This window comes from Capricornis sumatraensis, chromosome 8, assembly GCF_032405125.1.
Source record: "Capricornis sumatraensis isolate serow.1 chromosome 8, serow.2, whole genome shotgun sequence".
NCBI classification, from domain to species: Eukaryota; Metazoa; Chordata; class Mammalia; order Artiodactyla; family Bovidae; genus Capricornis; species Capricornis sumatraensis.
Window position 1 is genome coordinate 45,653,030 of NC_091076.1, and position 17,956 is coordinate 45,670,985.

The following is a 17,956-nucleotide window of genomic DNA, read 5'->3' on the forward strand; positions in this document are numbered from 1 at the left end:
ACTTATAAAGATGTGAAAGAATGAATTTCTGATATACAAACATCAATTTCATTAAGGGTAAGTGTAGTTGATTCTTATTATTGGCTGAATGAGTGGATGAATAAATAATCTGATGGATTTTTATCAAAGAATATCATAGTCTTTCTTTCTGTTAACTGATATTTATGACTTTACTCATTACAGTTCTGTGTTAGGATGTCTTTTTCCACCTCCTTGAAGACATGGTCACATGGTTTACTTTGGCCAAGGAAATGGAGCTGAACTAATGCATCACTATGACATATGCACTTTTAGATTCATTATGCTGTTTCCCATTATCACTGTCAGTTCAGTTCAGCCCAGCCACTCAGTCGTGTCCAATTCTTTGTGACCCCATGCATTGCAGCACGCCAGGCCTCCCTGTCCATCACCAACTGCTGGAGTTTAACTCAAACTCATGTCCATCAAGTCGGTGATGCCATCCAGCCATCTCATTCTCTGTCGTCCCCTTCTCCTCCTGCCCCCAATCCCTCCCAGCATCAGAGTCTTTTCCAATGAGTCAACTCTTCACATGAGGTGGCCAAAGTACTGGAGTTTCAGCTTTAGCATCAGTCCTTCCAAAGAACACCCAGGATTGATCTCCTTTAGAATGGACTGGTTGGATCTCCTTGCAGTCCAAGGGACTCTCAACAGTCTTCTCCAACACCACAGTTCAAAAGCATCAATTCTTCGGCACTCAGCTTTCTTCACAGTCCAACTCTCATATCCATACATGACCACAGGAAAAACCATAGCCTTGAGTAGATGGACCTTTGTTGGCAAAGTAATGTCTCTGCTTTTGAATATGCTATCTAAGTTGGTCATAACTTTCCTTCCAAGAAATAGGCGTCTTTTAATTTCATGGCTGCAGTCAAAATCTGCAGTGATTTTGGAGCCCTCAAAAATAAAGTCTGACACTGTTTCCACTGTTTCCCCATCTATTTCCAATAAAGTGATGGGACCGGATGCCATGATCTTCGTTTTCTGAATGTTGAGCTTTAAGCCAACTATTTCACTCTCCTCTTTCACTTTCATCAAGAGGCTTTTTAGCTCCTCTTCACTTTCTGCCATAAGGGTGTTGTCATCTGCATATCTGAGGTGATTGATATTTCTCCCGGCAATCTTGATTCCAGATTGTGGTTCTTCCAGCCCAGCGTTTCTCATGATGTACTCTGCGTATAAGTTAAATAAGCAGGGTGACAATATACAGCCTTGACGTACTCCTTTTCCTATTTGGAACCAGTCTGTTGTTCCATGTCCAGTTCTAACTGTTGCTCCATTATTACTGTGCTAGATTATAAAAATGGTGAGATGCCAGTTGGTGGAGAATCTATCAGCTAATATTTCTGAATAAGGATGATGTGGGATAAACTAATGAAAATGAGTGCTATTTCCAACTGAAAGAAAGGAGCTATTACCACTTGAAGTCTCTGAGATTTGAAAAACATTTGTTATTGTAACATATATGAGTCTATTCCAAGCAAAGTATAGATTAAACAGAATCAGGAGTTGACCCTACCTGTAATGTGACCACCAAGTATTTTTATATGAGTCCAAGAAGGAGAGAGGTTATTGATATAATGGGATTTAGCAGTTTAATACCAATTTTCTTAAAGTATCTCCTACACTATCTCCCTGTATAGCAATTAAAAAGTAATGCCAATTTGTATTTAACCTTATATATTTACCATATTGACCTTATTTGAATTTATAAGAACCATGACAATTTTACTTGGTAGGTATTTCTTAAATAAACATTTTATTCGAGAAGAGTTTTAGATTTACAGAAAACCTTCAGAATCACTTTATATTAGTATTATTAATTTGTTATGATGAAACATTACTGATACATTATTCTTTTTTATTTAGATTTCCTTAGTTTTTACTTAATGTCAGTTTTCTTCTCTAGAATTACATTCAGGATATCCTATTACATTTAGCTACAATATCTCCTTGTGTGCTTTAGCCACTCAGTCATGTCCGACTCTGTGATCTTTTGGACTGTAATCCCCCAGGGTCCTCTGTCCATGGAATTTTTCAGGCAAGAATACTGGAGTGGGTTGCCATTTCCTCCTCCAGGGAATCTTCCCAACTCAGGCACTGAACTTGTTATCTCCTGAATTGCAGGTAGATTCTTTACCCAATGACCCATTGGGAAAGCCTGTTATTATCTCCTTAGACTCTTCTTAAAATCAGTTTTTCAGACTTTTCTTATTTCAATGATCTTGAAAGCTTTGGGGAGTACTGGTTAGATATTTCATAGAAAGCTTCTCAACTGGAATTTTCTTGATGGCCTGATTTTTTTTTTTTTTTCTCTCATGACTAGACAAGTTGTAAATTTTGGAGTGAAAGATCACAAAAGTAAAGTGATATTTTTATCACATCATATCAAAGTACATTCTACAGCATGACATCATTACTGATGTTGCTTTTGGTCACCCCGATATTTGCCAGGTTTCTCCACTGTTAAGTTACTTTTTTCTTCCCTTTTCACATTGTACTTTCAGGAAGAATGTCATTATGCACAGCCCACAGTTAATACTTCACTGCTTAACGGTAGAGTATATACATAAATTATCTGTGATTTTTCACGTGGGAAATTGGTCTATTCTCTTTAAATTATTTGTTTATCAAATATTTTATTTATACCAGTTAAATACATGAGAGTAATATTAGAATAATAATTCAATTTTACTATGTTTTATTGTGAAATCATCCCAGTTTTGCCCATTGGAAACTCTTTCAATTCGCCTCTATGTCCTGTTAACATCCATCCATCATTGGGGGTTGTTTATAGTACTTTCTGGCAACTGCAAGATCATCTAGGCTCATATTATACATTTCTTGCCCTAGTCCTATGATTGGTTATTTCTCCAAGGAGCTCTGGTTCCTTTTATTGGAGAATAGTATTAGAAATTAAGATCTGAGTGGTAAATGTGCTTATTCCTACTGGATGTCATTGATTCTTGGTCATCTCAGTGGGAAGAGCAAAGAAATTTATGTTTGTGTAGGAACTTCTATAAACCCACCTGTCTATAAATATAACCAGCTTTATCTTTATTAAGCTAACATAAATTTGTACTGATTTCTCCAACTCTAATCTATTACAAATGCATCATTCTAGACATTTTTACTTTCTTTAATCTGTACTATCTCAATCCAATAGCGAGAATAATTCCCAACCTAGTAAGAATTTTTTTTGTGTGTCATAGTATAGATATGAATATTAAAGATTATAGAAATGTTATGAATTATTGAAGATCTATAACTAATAGGTATCAACACCTAACCCCAAATGCAGTCAAAGTTTTGAGTTTAAATTCAGTGCTCTGAAACTCTTCATCCTACATAATGTTTTATAGGATTTGTGGATATCTGTGGATAATATTTGTGGATATTATGTGTGGCTTGGGAGGTGTCTTATTACCACCTCTGAATATTTAAAGTGGAAATCTAAAACTATTTTAAGGGTTTATAAAAGATAATTTAAATATATATAATGAGAATATTTGGTAACACAAAAAGCATACATTGTGAGCTATTATATTCTAGTCATTATTTTAAACACTTGGGGTGCACTTGAACAAAGCAGAAAAAAGTGCCCTCATTTTCAGTTACACAGTATTTTCTCTTTTTTAAAAAATGCAAATTTATTTATTTTAATTGGAGGTTAATTACTTTACAATATTGTATTTGTTTTGCCATACATAGACATGAATCCACCACAGGTATACACGTGTTCCCCAACCTGAACCCCCCTCCCTCCTCTCTCCCCATACCATCCCTCTACACAGCATTTTCTAAGTTGGGATGTGCTAAAAAGCAAATAAGCCAGGATGGATTTATTATGAATTATATTAAACTGTTTCATCTTTAGAATTTTTGAGTTAGCAAAAAAAAAAAAAAATGCTACTTGGTTAGTACTAATTTTTTATGTTTTAGTTGCCAGTTTTCTAATAATATTCATGAAACCAGGCCCTTGGTTAACTTTTTATGCATTGGGAATTTTTTTTTTTGATATCTCACCTTTAAAGGCTGACATATGCTATTTACACATATCCATAAGATAAACGGACATTTCATTTTTATTTTCCCTAGAAGACTGTCAGAGGTTTTTGTTTCAGTGTTTATGGGGTAGAGTTAAGTTTTCCTGTGATTATAGTCTCCTTTTCATTCTAGTGGCATCCTTGTATAAATTTCAGGTTATCTTTAAATTGTCATGTACACAGCTATCTCTTGGCTTGAAAGCAATTCTGGCAAGAGGCAGGGAGACTAACTTTTGGACAGCTCTTCAAGTTCTGGGTTAATATTCAGAAAGAATATTTTACTAATAGAATGTTTTTAAGAGGTAGTACATCTCCTTTCAAAGTTTAGCAGGACCAACTGAGGGATTTAAGCCTAAGCTTTGATTGAATGATAGAGGAAGATGAAGGGACTATTCTATTAATTTCTACTTGTTCTCTTTTCAGTTAGTCTGTGAGCAGGGTCCAGTGCAAATGTATTTGCCCTGATTTTCTCTCACATTCCCATAGTTAGGCTATTCGAGTCTTTCTGCCAGTCTCCTGGCATCTCATCACTCCATCAGATTGCATCCACATATCAGGTTAGTCTTCCTAAAATGTGACCTTCATCATATCACATTTCCATTTTGAAAACTCCTATAGCTCTTCATTTCCAAAATCTTGATCTCACTTCACTTCACAGTAGGATTTTTGCTTCTTTTCCTATAACTTTTCATCAGATTCTTTGAAGCCATTTAAATAATCTCTTCACTGTACCCAAATTTTCCATGTAGGAATCTTTTTATGCTCTTCCCAAAATGTGTACATTTTTTTATAAGCCCTATGCCTTCTGATTCTTGATATTGTCTTGTGAAGTGTTGACAGCATAACAAATACTCAACACAAATGGTTCCCAGTTAAAAAGCACTTGATGTACAAATGATCTGTACATATTCAAAAGTGTTATTCATTTCACCTTCACTTTCTGTAAACTGTTGAATTGCTTCTGTGGCTGAGAAAATTACTGTGGAAAAACCAATTTAGAGTTTTAGGAAATATATGAATCAGAAATTTAGGATAGAGATAAGTGATTTCAAGTTATGACATAATATCATAAGGGATCCCTACACTGGACTACCTGTATGGTAGTCTCACACTTTCTGTTTTTTTTTTTTTTTTTCATTTTACTTTTTTAGATTTAAGGGTCTAGATCTGATAGATAGAGTCCCTGATGAACTATGGAATGAGGTTCGTGACATTGTACAGGAGACAGGGATCAAGATCATCCTTATGGAAAAGAAATGCAGAAAAGCAAATGGCTGTCTGGGGAGGCCTTACAAATAGCTGTGAAAAGAAGAGAGGCGAAAAGCAAAGGAGAAAAGGAAAGATATAAGCAGCTGAATGCAGAGTTCCAAAGAATAGCAAGAAGGGATAAGAAAGCCTTCTTCAGCAATCAATGCAAAGAAATAGAGGAAAACAACAGAATGGGAAAGACTAGAGATCTCTTCAAGAAAATTAGAGATACCAAGGGAACATTTCATGCAAAGATGGGTTCGATAAAGGACAGAAATGGTATGGACGTAACAGAAGCAGAAGATATTAAGAAGAGTTGGCAAGAATACACGGAAGAACTGTACAAAAAAGATCTTCATGACCCAGATAATCATGATGATGTGATCACTAATCTAGAGCCAGACATCTTGGAAAGTGAAGTCAAGTGGGCCTTAGAAAGCATCACTATGAACGAAGCTAGTGGAGGTGATGGAATTCCAGTTGAGCTATTTCAAATCCTGAAAGATGATGCTGTGAAAGTGATGCATTCACTATGCCAGCAAATTTGGAAAACTCAGCAGTGGCCACAGAACTGGTAAAGGTCCGTTTTCAATCCAATTCTAAAGAAAGGCAAGGCAAACGAATGCTCAAACTACCACACAATTGCACTCATCTCACATGCTAGTAAAGTAATGCTCAAAATTCTCTATGCCAGACTTCAGCAATATGTGAACTGTGAACTCCCTGATGTTCAAGCTGGTTTTAGAAAAGGTAGAGGAACCAGACATCAAATTGCCAACATCTGCTGGATCATGGAAAAAGCAAGAGAGTTCCAGAAAAACATCTACTTCTGCTTTATTGACTATGCCAAAGCCTTTGATTGTATGGATCACAATAAACTGTGGAAAATTCTGAAAGAGATGGGAATACCAGACCTCCTGACCTGCCTCTTGAGAAATCTGTATTCAGGCCAGGAAGCAACAGTTAGAACTGGACATGGAACAACAGACTGGTTCCAAATAGGAAAAGGAGTATGTCAAGGCTGTATATTGTCACCCTGCTTATTTAACTTATATGCAGAGTACATCATGAGAAACACTGGGCTGGAAGAAGCACAAGATGGAATCAAGATTGCCGGGAGAAATATCAATAACCTCAGATATGCAGATAACACCACCCTTTTGGCAGAAAGTGAAGAGGAACTAAAAAGCCTCTTGATGAAAGTGAAAGAGGAGAGTGAAATAGTTGGCTTAAAGCTCAACATTCAGAAAACAAAGATCATGGCATCCGGTCTCATCACTTCACGGCAAATAAATGGGGAAACAGTAGAAACAGTGTCAGACTTTATTTTTTTGGGCTCCAAAATCAATGCAGATGGTGACTGCAGCCATGAAATTAAGACTCTTACTCCTTGGAAGGAAAGTTATGACCAACCTAGATAGCATATTCAAAAACAGAGACATTACTTTGCCAACAAAGTTCCGTCTAGTCAAGGCTATGGTTTTTCCTGTGGTCATGTATGGATGTGAGAGTTGGACTGTGAAGAAGGCTGAGTGCAAAAGAATTGATGCTTTTGAACTGTGGTGTTGGAGAAGACTCTTGAGAGTCCCTTGGACTGCAAGGAGATCCAGCCTGTCCATTCTGAAGGAGATCAAAACTGGGATTTCTTTGGAAGGACTGATGCTAAAGCCGAAACTCCAGTACTTTGGCCACCTCATGAGAAGAGTTGACTCATTGGAAAAGACTCTGACGCTGGGAGAGATTGGGGGCAGGAGGAGAAGAGAACGACCCAGGATGAGATGCCTGGATGGCATCACTGACTTGATGGACGTGATTCTGAGTGAAATCCGGGAGATGGTGATGGACAGGGAGGCCTGGCATACTGCGATTCATGGGGTCGCAAAAAGTTGGACACAACTGAGTGACTGAACTGAACTGAACACTGGACTACCTGTATGGTAGTCTCACACTTTCTGTTTGTTTTTTCATGTTGCTTAGTAAAAATGTATGAATTATATTGCTTTTTGTGATATTGACCTTGACTTCAATGTTATTTCGGGGTAGTTTCTGTTATTGAAACCAGGAATTTCATTTAAACTATAGAATAATATTGGACTGCATTGAGAGAACAAGATACAAGCATTTGAGCAAATAAAGAGGCTATTGATGCAACTGTAGAGCTGAAAGAGTTACTTCCATATTTTTGTTTTCTTTAATTGATGATATCTGGGATACTAAATTGTGCTTGGCATGTATCGAAGGTATGAAGTCTTTTGTCAAATGGCTATCTTTTCTGCAAAAGTATTTAGAGAGGGTTTTCCTAAACAGTTTCTTCATAGAAAGGAAAGCCATTATAAGGAGTAGCAGAGTTATGAACTAAATTATAGAGATGGAAATTGATTTCCAAAAAAGGAGTTCATCTGGCATTAGTGTGATGGAAACCATAGATGCCATATACACTGGGGCCAGGACTGCTGTGAAATCTGTTTCTTGGATTTTATGTAGAGATACCTCTAAGAGATGGTGAAAGTGGAGCTCAAGCATTGGGGTTTTAATGTTCTGGTTAGTGTCTCCTTATTTCCTGGAACACCTGATTGTCTTCTTAATTTATCAGTAGAGAATGTTTATATTCTGAATACAGTCTTTCATAGGCTATGTTGCCAATAACTATTCCATTCTGTGGCTTGAACTTTTACTAAGTAAATGATGTATCTTAATAGAAAAAAGTCTTAATTATAATGTCCACTTTATTAATTTAGTTCTTTCAGAGTTAATGCTTTTTGTGTCTTGCTTAATAAATCATGTTTCACTCCAAAGGTATGGAACTTTATTCCTCTACTATCTTCTAAAATATTCATTGTTTTCTTTGCACATTTAAGGCTATTGTCTATCTGGCTTTTATTTTTATATGTTTATCCATTGGCCTCCAGTAGTCCTAGTTTCTTCTACTAAAAATGCTACAATTTTCTACCACTATGTAGTGCCAGTTTGGCCATAAATTAAATGTTCATAAATGTTTATTTCATTTTCAGGATTGCTATTCAGCTTCTTTGGTATATTTTCTATCCTTTCCCTAATGCAGTGTTTCACTGCAGCTTTTTTCTGTTAACAGAGCAAGTGCTCTCACTTTACTTTTTGTTGAGTCTTTATTGTTTTTGTTCCTTTCACTTTATATATGATGATAGAGGATGAGATGGTTGGATGGCATCACTGACTCAATGGACATGCATTTGGGTAGACTCTGGCAGTTGTTGGTGGACAGGGAGGCCTGGTGTGCTCCGGTTCATGGGATCTCAAAGAGTTGGACATGACTGAGTGACTGAACTGAACTGAACTGAACTGAATTGAACTTACTGTTTTTGTTCCTTTAACTTTATATATCCATTTAAGAATACTTATTAATTTTGACTGTAAGATGCCTGGCAGGATTTTCATTGCATTCATATTGAATCTATAGATCAATTTAGAGACAACTGACATTGTATAATATTGAGTCTTCCTATTCATAAGCATACATATCTTTTAATTTTTTTATAGATTATTCCAGTGATGATCTTATAGTGCTCAGACTATCATTAATGATATTGTAAATAACAACTACTCAAAATTGAATTTTAACTTCTTTCTTTTGTATGAAAATAAGCTGATTTTTGTGTATTCAGTATAGCAAAATTAATAAGCTCTAATTTAGTTGATGTTTGGATTTTAAATACACAATCATGTCATCTGTGAATATTGACTATTTTGCTTCCCATTCTCAACTTAAATTTTTCTTACTGAATGTACTGGCCAGGATTGTGACAATGTGGAAGAGCTGTGATGACAGCAAGAAACCTTGCTTTGCTCCTCATCTCAAAGGGAAAGCTTTCAATATTTCAACATTAAGCATTATACTTCTGTATATGCATATTATTTGTACAGTCAATCTTTATTGTTTGCATTTCCTGTATTTCTAATTTTCCCCATCACCATAACTTATTTGTAACCCCCAAGTCAGTGCCAATCACTTCCTTTGTGATCACTCACAGACGCATGCAGAGCTGTGAAAAACTTGAATCACTGAACATGCGTGTTCCCAGATGAGACTAAATGGGGTGATTCTCTGCCTTCTCTCAGATCTCACATTATAAGTAGTGTCCCTTTTGCACTCATTTTTATGTCAAGTTTTTCTCATTTTTGTGTTTTGTTTGTAATTTTGCAAGCGTAGTGCTGAAGAGGACATGGACATGAACTTGGGCAAACTCCAGGAGATGGTGAGGGACAGGATGGCCTGGTGTGCTGTGGTCCATGGGATTGCAAAGAGTTGGACATGACTGGGTGACTGAACAACAGCGCTAGAGTGCCATTTAATGTTCCTAAGCACGTCTTATGGAGAAAATGCTTGTATTAGATAATTCCATTCACGTATGAGTTAAAGTGCTGTTGTTTGTAACTTTAGGGTTAATGATTCAACAATATATATTTGTAAAGTTGTCTTTAAAAAGAAACACAGAAAATATCAATGCATTGATGAAAATGTGAACACAGGATTGTAGGAATGAAACCAGGTAATTCTTCTAGGAGTAGAGATACAGCATTTGCTAATTCAGTGTTCATAGTGACTTTCTAGAACATAATTAATGAGAATTAACTGCATAAATTTGGGGGGGCTCCAAAATCACTGCAGATGGTTATTGCAGCCATGAAATTAAAGATGCTTACTACTTGGAAGGAAAGTTATGACCAACCTAGATAGCATATTCAAAAGCAGAGACATTACTTTGCCAACAAAGGTCCATCTAGTCAAGGCTACGGTTTTTCCAATAGTCATGTATGGATGTGAGAGTTGGACTGTGAAGAAAGCTGAGTGCCGAAGAATTGATGCTTTTGAACTGTGATATTGGAGAAGACTCTTGAGAGTCGTTTGACTGCAAGGAGATTCAACCAGTCCATTCTAAAGATCAGTTCTGGGTGTTCTTTGGAAGGACTGATGCTAAAGCTGAAACTCCAGTACTTTGGCCACCTCATGTGAAGAGTTGACTCATTGGAAAAGACTCTGATGCTGGGAGGGATTGGGGGCAGGAGGAGAAGGGGACGACAGAGGATGAGATGGCTGGATGGCATCACGGACTCGATGGACGTGAGTCTGAGTGAACTCCGGGAGTTGGTGATGGACAGGGAGGCCTGGAGTACTGCGATTCATGGGGTCGCAAAGAGTTGGACACAACTGAGTGACCGAACTGAATTGAACTGAACTGCATAAATGTGTGTTTATACCTATATATGTGTGTTATCTGTACCTCTATACTTGTGTGTGTGTATTCAGTAAATACCATTAAACAGAATTAAAAGGTTCTTGTCTATTCCTGGTTGGTAAAGAGATTTTTTGTCTTTGTTTATTTTTGTTTTAGTAATGAATGGTTGTTGATTTTTTCAAAATGTCTGCATATATTGAGGTAATAATTTAATTTCTCCCTTTGCTATTAATATGTGACACTACTCTATCTTATTTTCTAATGCTAAGCCAATTTAGTTTTCTTGATATAGACTCAGTATGGGTGTGATAATATAATCTATTTATATTGTGCTATCACTCAGTGCAGATTATATACATATATGTATGCATGTATATATACATATATATGTATGAATATATATATATATATAAAGAAAAGCCAGCCAAATTATAGGGTTTCATATGTTTTTATTACTTACTTCCTTTTATCTCCTGGAGATTATTATGCTTTTATTTTTCTAACATATTACACTGGAGGCTTGCTTCATTAATTTTTAAACCTTATTCTATTTGACTACATGATTTCACCTTATGTTTTCCTTTGAGAACTGACTTAATGGTATCTCATAGCTTTGATATACAGTATTTCCATTATTATTTACTTTAAATATTTTGCAACTTCTATCATGCTTCTATTTAGCAATAATAAATGTGTAATAAATAATCTCTGAGTATATGAGGATCACTTATTAATATTTTTATTAGTTTATAGCATAAATACAACATTAACAGAAAATTATTCTCTAAAGAGTTCCATCTAAGGAATTTTTCTTGGACTTTCTCTTGATCAATATATTATCATTAATCTAAGAGCTTGGAGAAACTTGAATTCAAAGTAGATATCCTGGAACCCTTGTAGACTCAGACTCTGAATGTGATGTTAATCTTCTGCAATATCTTACAAGTGATGAGAGATTTACTTTGTCAGTCATAAAAAATTGACCATTACCTGATGTGAACCATGAGGTCTCATGGCGTTTGTAGCTGGTTTGCCAACACTGAAAAACTTAAGGATGACATCAAGAAGCTACCTGTGTAAGGAGCTATCAGTTGTCAGAAGCCTCAGTCATAGAATCCCTTATTGCCTCTAGATTCATAAATGGAGTTAGATTCCATCAGACTCCAGGGAAGGCAGATTAAAAGTCAAAATAAGGTGGGTGCGTTTTTTATTTTGTGAAGGAGATATGTTAATTATATTGAGGAAGCATGCCGCTGTGCTATAACATCTTGTTAATTATAATAAGAGGAAATATGCTGTTAATTATGAGTAAGCACATTGTTCTCCCTCCTGCTTTTTATTCCCAGAAGTATACAGAAATACAATTATTTCTCTCATCTCTATATTCCACTCCTCCCCCACTTCATTTTTTCTACTACCATTTATTGAAAAATCCTGAAAAGAATTGTGCATACTCAGTCCCTAATTCTTCTCTTCCCGAATCTCTTTTGTTCTTAACAGAAGTATAGTTGTTTGACAATGTTGTATTAGTCTCAGGTAAACAGCAAAATGATCCAAATATATATGCATACGTATATACACGTATACATATATATTCTTTTTCAGATCCTTTGCCATTACATCTTATTATAAGATATTAAATATAGTTCCCTGTTCTATAAAGTAGGTCCTTTTTTATCTATTTTATATATAGCAGTGTGTCTCTTTTAATCCCAGACACTTAATTTATCCCTCCCCTTCCTTTGCCCTTTGGTAACCAACCATAAGTTTGTTTTCAGTGTCTGTGAGTCAATTTCTATTTTGTATCATTTGTATCAGTGTTTAGGTTCCACATATAAATGATTTCCTATGATATTTATCTTTCTTTGTCAGACTTACTTCACTTATTATTATAATCTCTATATCCATCTATGTTGCTACAAGTGGCCTTATTGCACTTTTTTAATGGCTGAGTAGTATTCCATTGTATGTATATATACACATACACACATATACATATTTATCATATTTTCTTAAGTAATTCATCCATTGATGGGGATTTAGGTTGCTTTCATGTCCTGACTATCGTAAATAGTGCTCCAGTGAACACTGAGGAGCATGCATATTTTTGAAGTATGGTTTTCTCTGGATATATGTCCAGGAGTGGGATTGCTAGATCATTTGGTAACTATTTTAAAGTACATATAGCTAAACTTACACCAAGTTCCTACCAACTACTTGAAATTGCCCTCACTAAGGAGTCTAATGATTTCTAAGTGGTTATTAAATAAACAAATTTACATCTCAGTCTTCACCAGTCTTGAACTTTCAGCATTATTGGGGAAAATTTGTCACTCCCACCTCCTTAAAGACTTTTAACTTCAGTATCAGTTCAGTCACTCTGTCGTGTCCGACTCTTTGCAACTCCATGGCCTGCAGCACACCAGGCAGCCCTGTCCATCACCAATTCCCGGAGCTCGCTCAAACTCATGTCCATCAAGTCGGTGATGTCATCCAACCATCTCATCCTCTGTCGTCCCCTTCTCCTGCCTTCATTAATCTTTTCTAGCATCAGAATCTTTTCCAGTGAGTCAGTGCTTTGCATTAGGTGGCCAAAGTATTAGAGCTTCAGCTTCAGACCTTCCGATGAATATTCAGGACTGATTTCTTTTAGGATTGACTGGTTTGATCTCCTTGCAGTCCAAAGGACTCTCAAGAGTCTTCTCCAATACCGTAGTTCAAAATCAATTCTTCAGCACTCAAATTTCTTTATGGTCTAACTCTCACAACTATAAATGACTACTGGAAAAACCCTAGCTTTGACTAGATAGACTTTTGTTAGCAAAGTAATGTCTCTGCTTTTTAATATGCTGTTTAGGTTGGTCATAGATTTTCTTCCAAGGAGCAAGCATCTTTTAATTTCATGGCTGCAGTCACCATTTGCAGTGATTTTGGAGGTCAAGAAAATAAAGTCTGTCACTGTTTCTCTTGTTTCCCCATCTATTTACCATGAACTGATGGGACTAAATGCCATGATCTTAGTTTTCTGAATGCTGAGTTTTAAGCCAACTTTTTCACTCTCTTTCACTTTCATCAAGAGCCTCTTTAGTTTTTTGCTTTCTGCCATAAGGATGGTTTTATCTGCATATCTGAGGTTATTTATATTTCTCCTGACAATCTTGATTCCAGCTTGTGGTTCATCCAACTTGGGATTTCACATGATTTACTCTGCATACAATTCAAATAAGCAAGGTGACAATATACGGCCTTGACATACTCCTTTCCCAATTTGGAAACAGTTCGTTGTCCCATGTCTGGTTCCTATGCCATTTCTAAAACCAGCTTGAACATCCTGAAGTTCATGGTTCACTTATGTTGAAGCCTAGCTTGGAGAATTTTGAGCATTACTTTACTAGCATGTGAGATGAGTGTATTTGTGCAGTAGTTTGAGCATTCTTTGGCATTGCCTTTCTTTGGGATTGGAATGAAAACAGAACTTTTCCAGTCCTGTGGCCATTGCTGAGTTTTCCAAATTTTCTGGCATATTGAGTGAAGCACTTTCACAGCATCATCTTTCAGTATTTGAAATAACTCAACTGGAATTCCATCACCTCCAACAGCTTTGTTCATAGCGATGCTTCCTGAGGTCCATTTGACTTCACATTCCAGGATGTCTGACTCTAGGTGTATGATCACACCGTCGTGGTTATCTGGGTCATTAACGTATTTTTTGTACAGTTCTTCTGTGTATTCTTGCCACCTCTTCTTAACATCTTCTGCTTCTGTTAGATTCATACCATTCTGTCATTTATTGTGCCCATCTTTGTATGAAATATTCCCTTGGTAACTCTAATTTTCTTGAAGAGATCTCTAGTCTTTCCCATTCTGTTGTTTTCCTCTATTTCTTTGCATTGGTCACTGAAGAAGGCTTTCTTATCTCTCCTTGCTATTCTTTTTAACTCTGCATTCAGATCGGTATGTATTTCCTTTTCTCCTTTGCCTTTTGCTTCTCTTCTTTTCTAAGCTATTTGTAAGGACTCCTCAGACAACCATTTTGCCTTTTTGAAGTTTTTTCCTTGGGGATGGTCTTGATCACTGCCTCCTGTACAATGTCATGAACCTCCATCCATAGTTCTTCAGGCACTCTATCAGATCTAATCCCTTGAATCTATTTGTCACTTCTACTGCATTATAGTAGGGATTCTATTTAGATCCTATCTGAATGGTCTAGTGGTTTTCCCTACTTCCTTCCATTTAAGTCTGAATTTTGCAATAAGGTGTCCTTATTTTTACTTGGTGTCCTCCAAACATTCATGTCCACCTTCAACCTCAAAGGTGTGACCTTGTTTGGAAACTGGATCTTGGTGGATGGAATTAGTTATAAATAGGTCATGCCAGATTAGACTGGGGCTTGATATAATAATTGTTGACCTTATAGCAAGAGGAAACAGATACAGAGACACACAGAGAAGATGGCCATGTTAATATGTAGACAGAAGGCAGAAGTTGGAGTAATGCAAGCTAAGGAAGCCAGGGATTGCTGGCAACCATTAGAGGATGAAATAAACTTACTAGGATTCTCCCCAGAGCCTCCAGAGCAGGCATGGCCCTGCTAATACTTGATTTCATGCTTCTGATCTTCAGAACTATGAGAGAATCAGCTTTTGCTGGTTTAAGTCAACTGGTTTCTGATACTTTAATAGGGAACCCTCAGGAAATGATACATTTGACTTTTAGAGCCTAATACATCCCTGGGTGTGTCAGTATCCCATGGCCTTTTCTTTGTCTGCTTGGCTTGTCCTCTCTCTTAACATTGTTGTGCTCCAGGCCTGCTTCACTACCTCTTATTTTAGCCTACTTGGTGATTTTCCACAGTCCCATGACTTAAAAAACACTGTATTCACTGAAAACTCTCAAATGTGCATTTCTAGCATGGATTCCCCTCTGACCTCAAGTCTTCTAAGTGATCAGTTGCCTTTTGACTTCTCCACTTGTATTTACAGATAATGAAATATATTCTTGCTAATTTTGCTTCAGTTACAAGTCAAACACTTCCACAGGTGTATCTGACTGGTAAAATTTAACTTTATTGAATCAGTTATTCATTAATTTGTCTGTCAAATATTATGGGCCAGTCATATTTTAGGTGTTTCATTTTTAGCAACTTCTGGGCCTAATTTTCTGGTATTCCCATCCACTGATTATATATATATATATCTCCTCTTACCAAGTTATTACTATCATTATTAGGTTAAATTAGCCACGTGCATGCTCAATTGCTCAATCGTGGCTGATTTTTGGACTCATGGATTGTAGACTCCCAGACTCCTTTGTCCATGCAATTTTCCCAACAAGAATATAGAAGTGGGTTGCCGTTTCCTCCTCCAGGGAATCTTCTTGACCAGGAAATGAACCCAAGTCTCTTGAGTCTCTTGCATTGGCAGGCAGATTCTTTACCACTGAGCCACCTGGGAATCCCCTAAAGAAGCCATACCCCTTGCACTTTTGTTAATGGGAATTCAGATACAAAATCCCTTGAAACATATTCAAATTTTACATATATTTCCTCCAAATGACCTTTCAGCAGCAATAATTAAGACAGAACTAAGTTTTACCCATAAATATGTTAGAAAGGTAATTTTTCTAAAACTGCTATGAACAGGAATGATTTTGGTTCCATAAGCCACCACTAAGAATAAAAAATAATTTTATTTAAGTAAGAGTGGACAATGATTTAAGTTTCAGGGCATAAAATATTAATAGCTCACAAATTTATTCTACTTCTGAACAAGCATCTTTATTGATCATAAGCATTACAATAAGAGTTAGGGTATAAAAAATGCATGTAGTCAGAGAAATGGTGTGTTTAGGGACACTTAAATTATTGTAGACCTTTTCAGCAGTCATGTGGCTTTGTATTAAATGGGAATGCAATGATAAAATGTTGTGATGAAGAATTTAACCTGGCAATGTTATATGAACTGTACACAAATAAAGAAAAAAAATTGGTTGCAAAATATTTTAAGAATAAATGCATAGATTAGAAAAAGCTATTTAAGTAGAGAATCTTTACCATATTTTTTAAAGAATGTAAGGTGCTGAAAAAAGGGTTTTAACTATTGTTTATACAGACTGAAAGAAGTTTTGCTGCTCTTATTCTCTTATCTATATTTTGAGGCCATAGTTTCTTTGTGTATTTTCTGAAACGTATAAACACCATTGAATTCGTGGCTGGCATGCTGACTTAGCTCTAGTTTTGTAGCAAGATCAGATAATATTGGTGTTTGCAGAAAAGTGGTTAAAATTATTTTTTATGATTTACATAAGACTGAACAGTCTCATTTTACTGACTAGTCATAATCAGCTCTAATTTCTTTCTGCCAGTAAAAAACTTATGTTTATTGTTTGGCTGTAATGTTACCAACCTAAAGATAAAATGCAATAATTAATGGTTGTATGCACATATATGGGGCATCCCAGATGGCTCAGTGGTAAGGAATTCATCTGCCAATGCAGGAGATGCAGGAGACACAGGTTTGATCCCTGGGTCAGGAGGAAATGGCAACCCACTCCAGTATTCTTGCCTGGAAAATCTTATGGGCAGAGGAGCCTGACATGCTGCAGTCCATGGGGTTGCAAAAGAGTCAGTCACGACTTAGCTGCTAAACAACAACAACATACACATATACATCGGTTATTGGATGGCGTGTGCACAATGGAGTAAAATCAGAAAGCAGCCTATTTCCTTTTCCAGTCCACTGTCTTTGGGCTTCCAGGTGGTTCAAATGGTAAAGAATTGCCTGCAGTGCAGGAGACCTGGGCTCGATCCCTGGGTTGGGACGATCCCCTGGAGGAGGGCATGGCAACCCACTTCAGTATTCTTGCCTGGAAAATCCCATGGACAGAAGAGCCCGGTGGGCTACAGCCCATCGGGTCACAGAAAGACATACATGACTGAGCGACTAAGCACAGCACAGTCTTTCAGTTGTTAGAACATATCTCCATCACATGTTGTAGTGTCTACCACAATTTAAACAAATATTTTAAACTTGATTTTTCCTTCTCTCCAGCTATTTCTTGGTCTACAGGGGAGGAGGGTACCTTGACTTGTTCTTTTATTGTCCAGGTTCTACTTCCTCTTAGGTCTCCCTTTTGGTCTCTAGTGTTGCATGGAGTTGTGAGGGGGAGGAAAGGAAGGCCATCCCCCTCAGCTGCTGCTGCTTTTGTCAGGCAAACGTCTGTCACTGCAGACTTCAAGTTAGATCCATGGTGATGTTTTCGGAACTCTTCCTGTAAAGAGTAGCTCATGACTTTGTTTCTTCACAAGTTTTGGGATAAACTCTCCAGTTGTTCCTTGTTAATGCTTCATGTGTGTGCATGCATGATAAGTCATTTTGTGTCCGGCTCTGTGTGACTCTATGGACCGTAGCCCATCAGGCCCCTCTGTCTGTG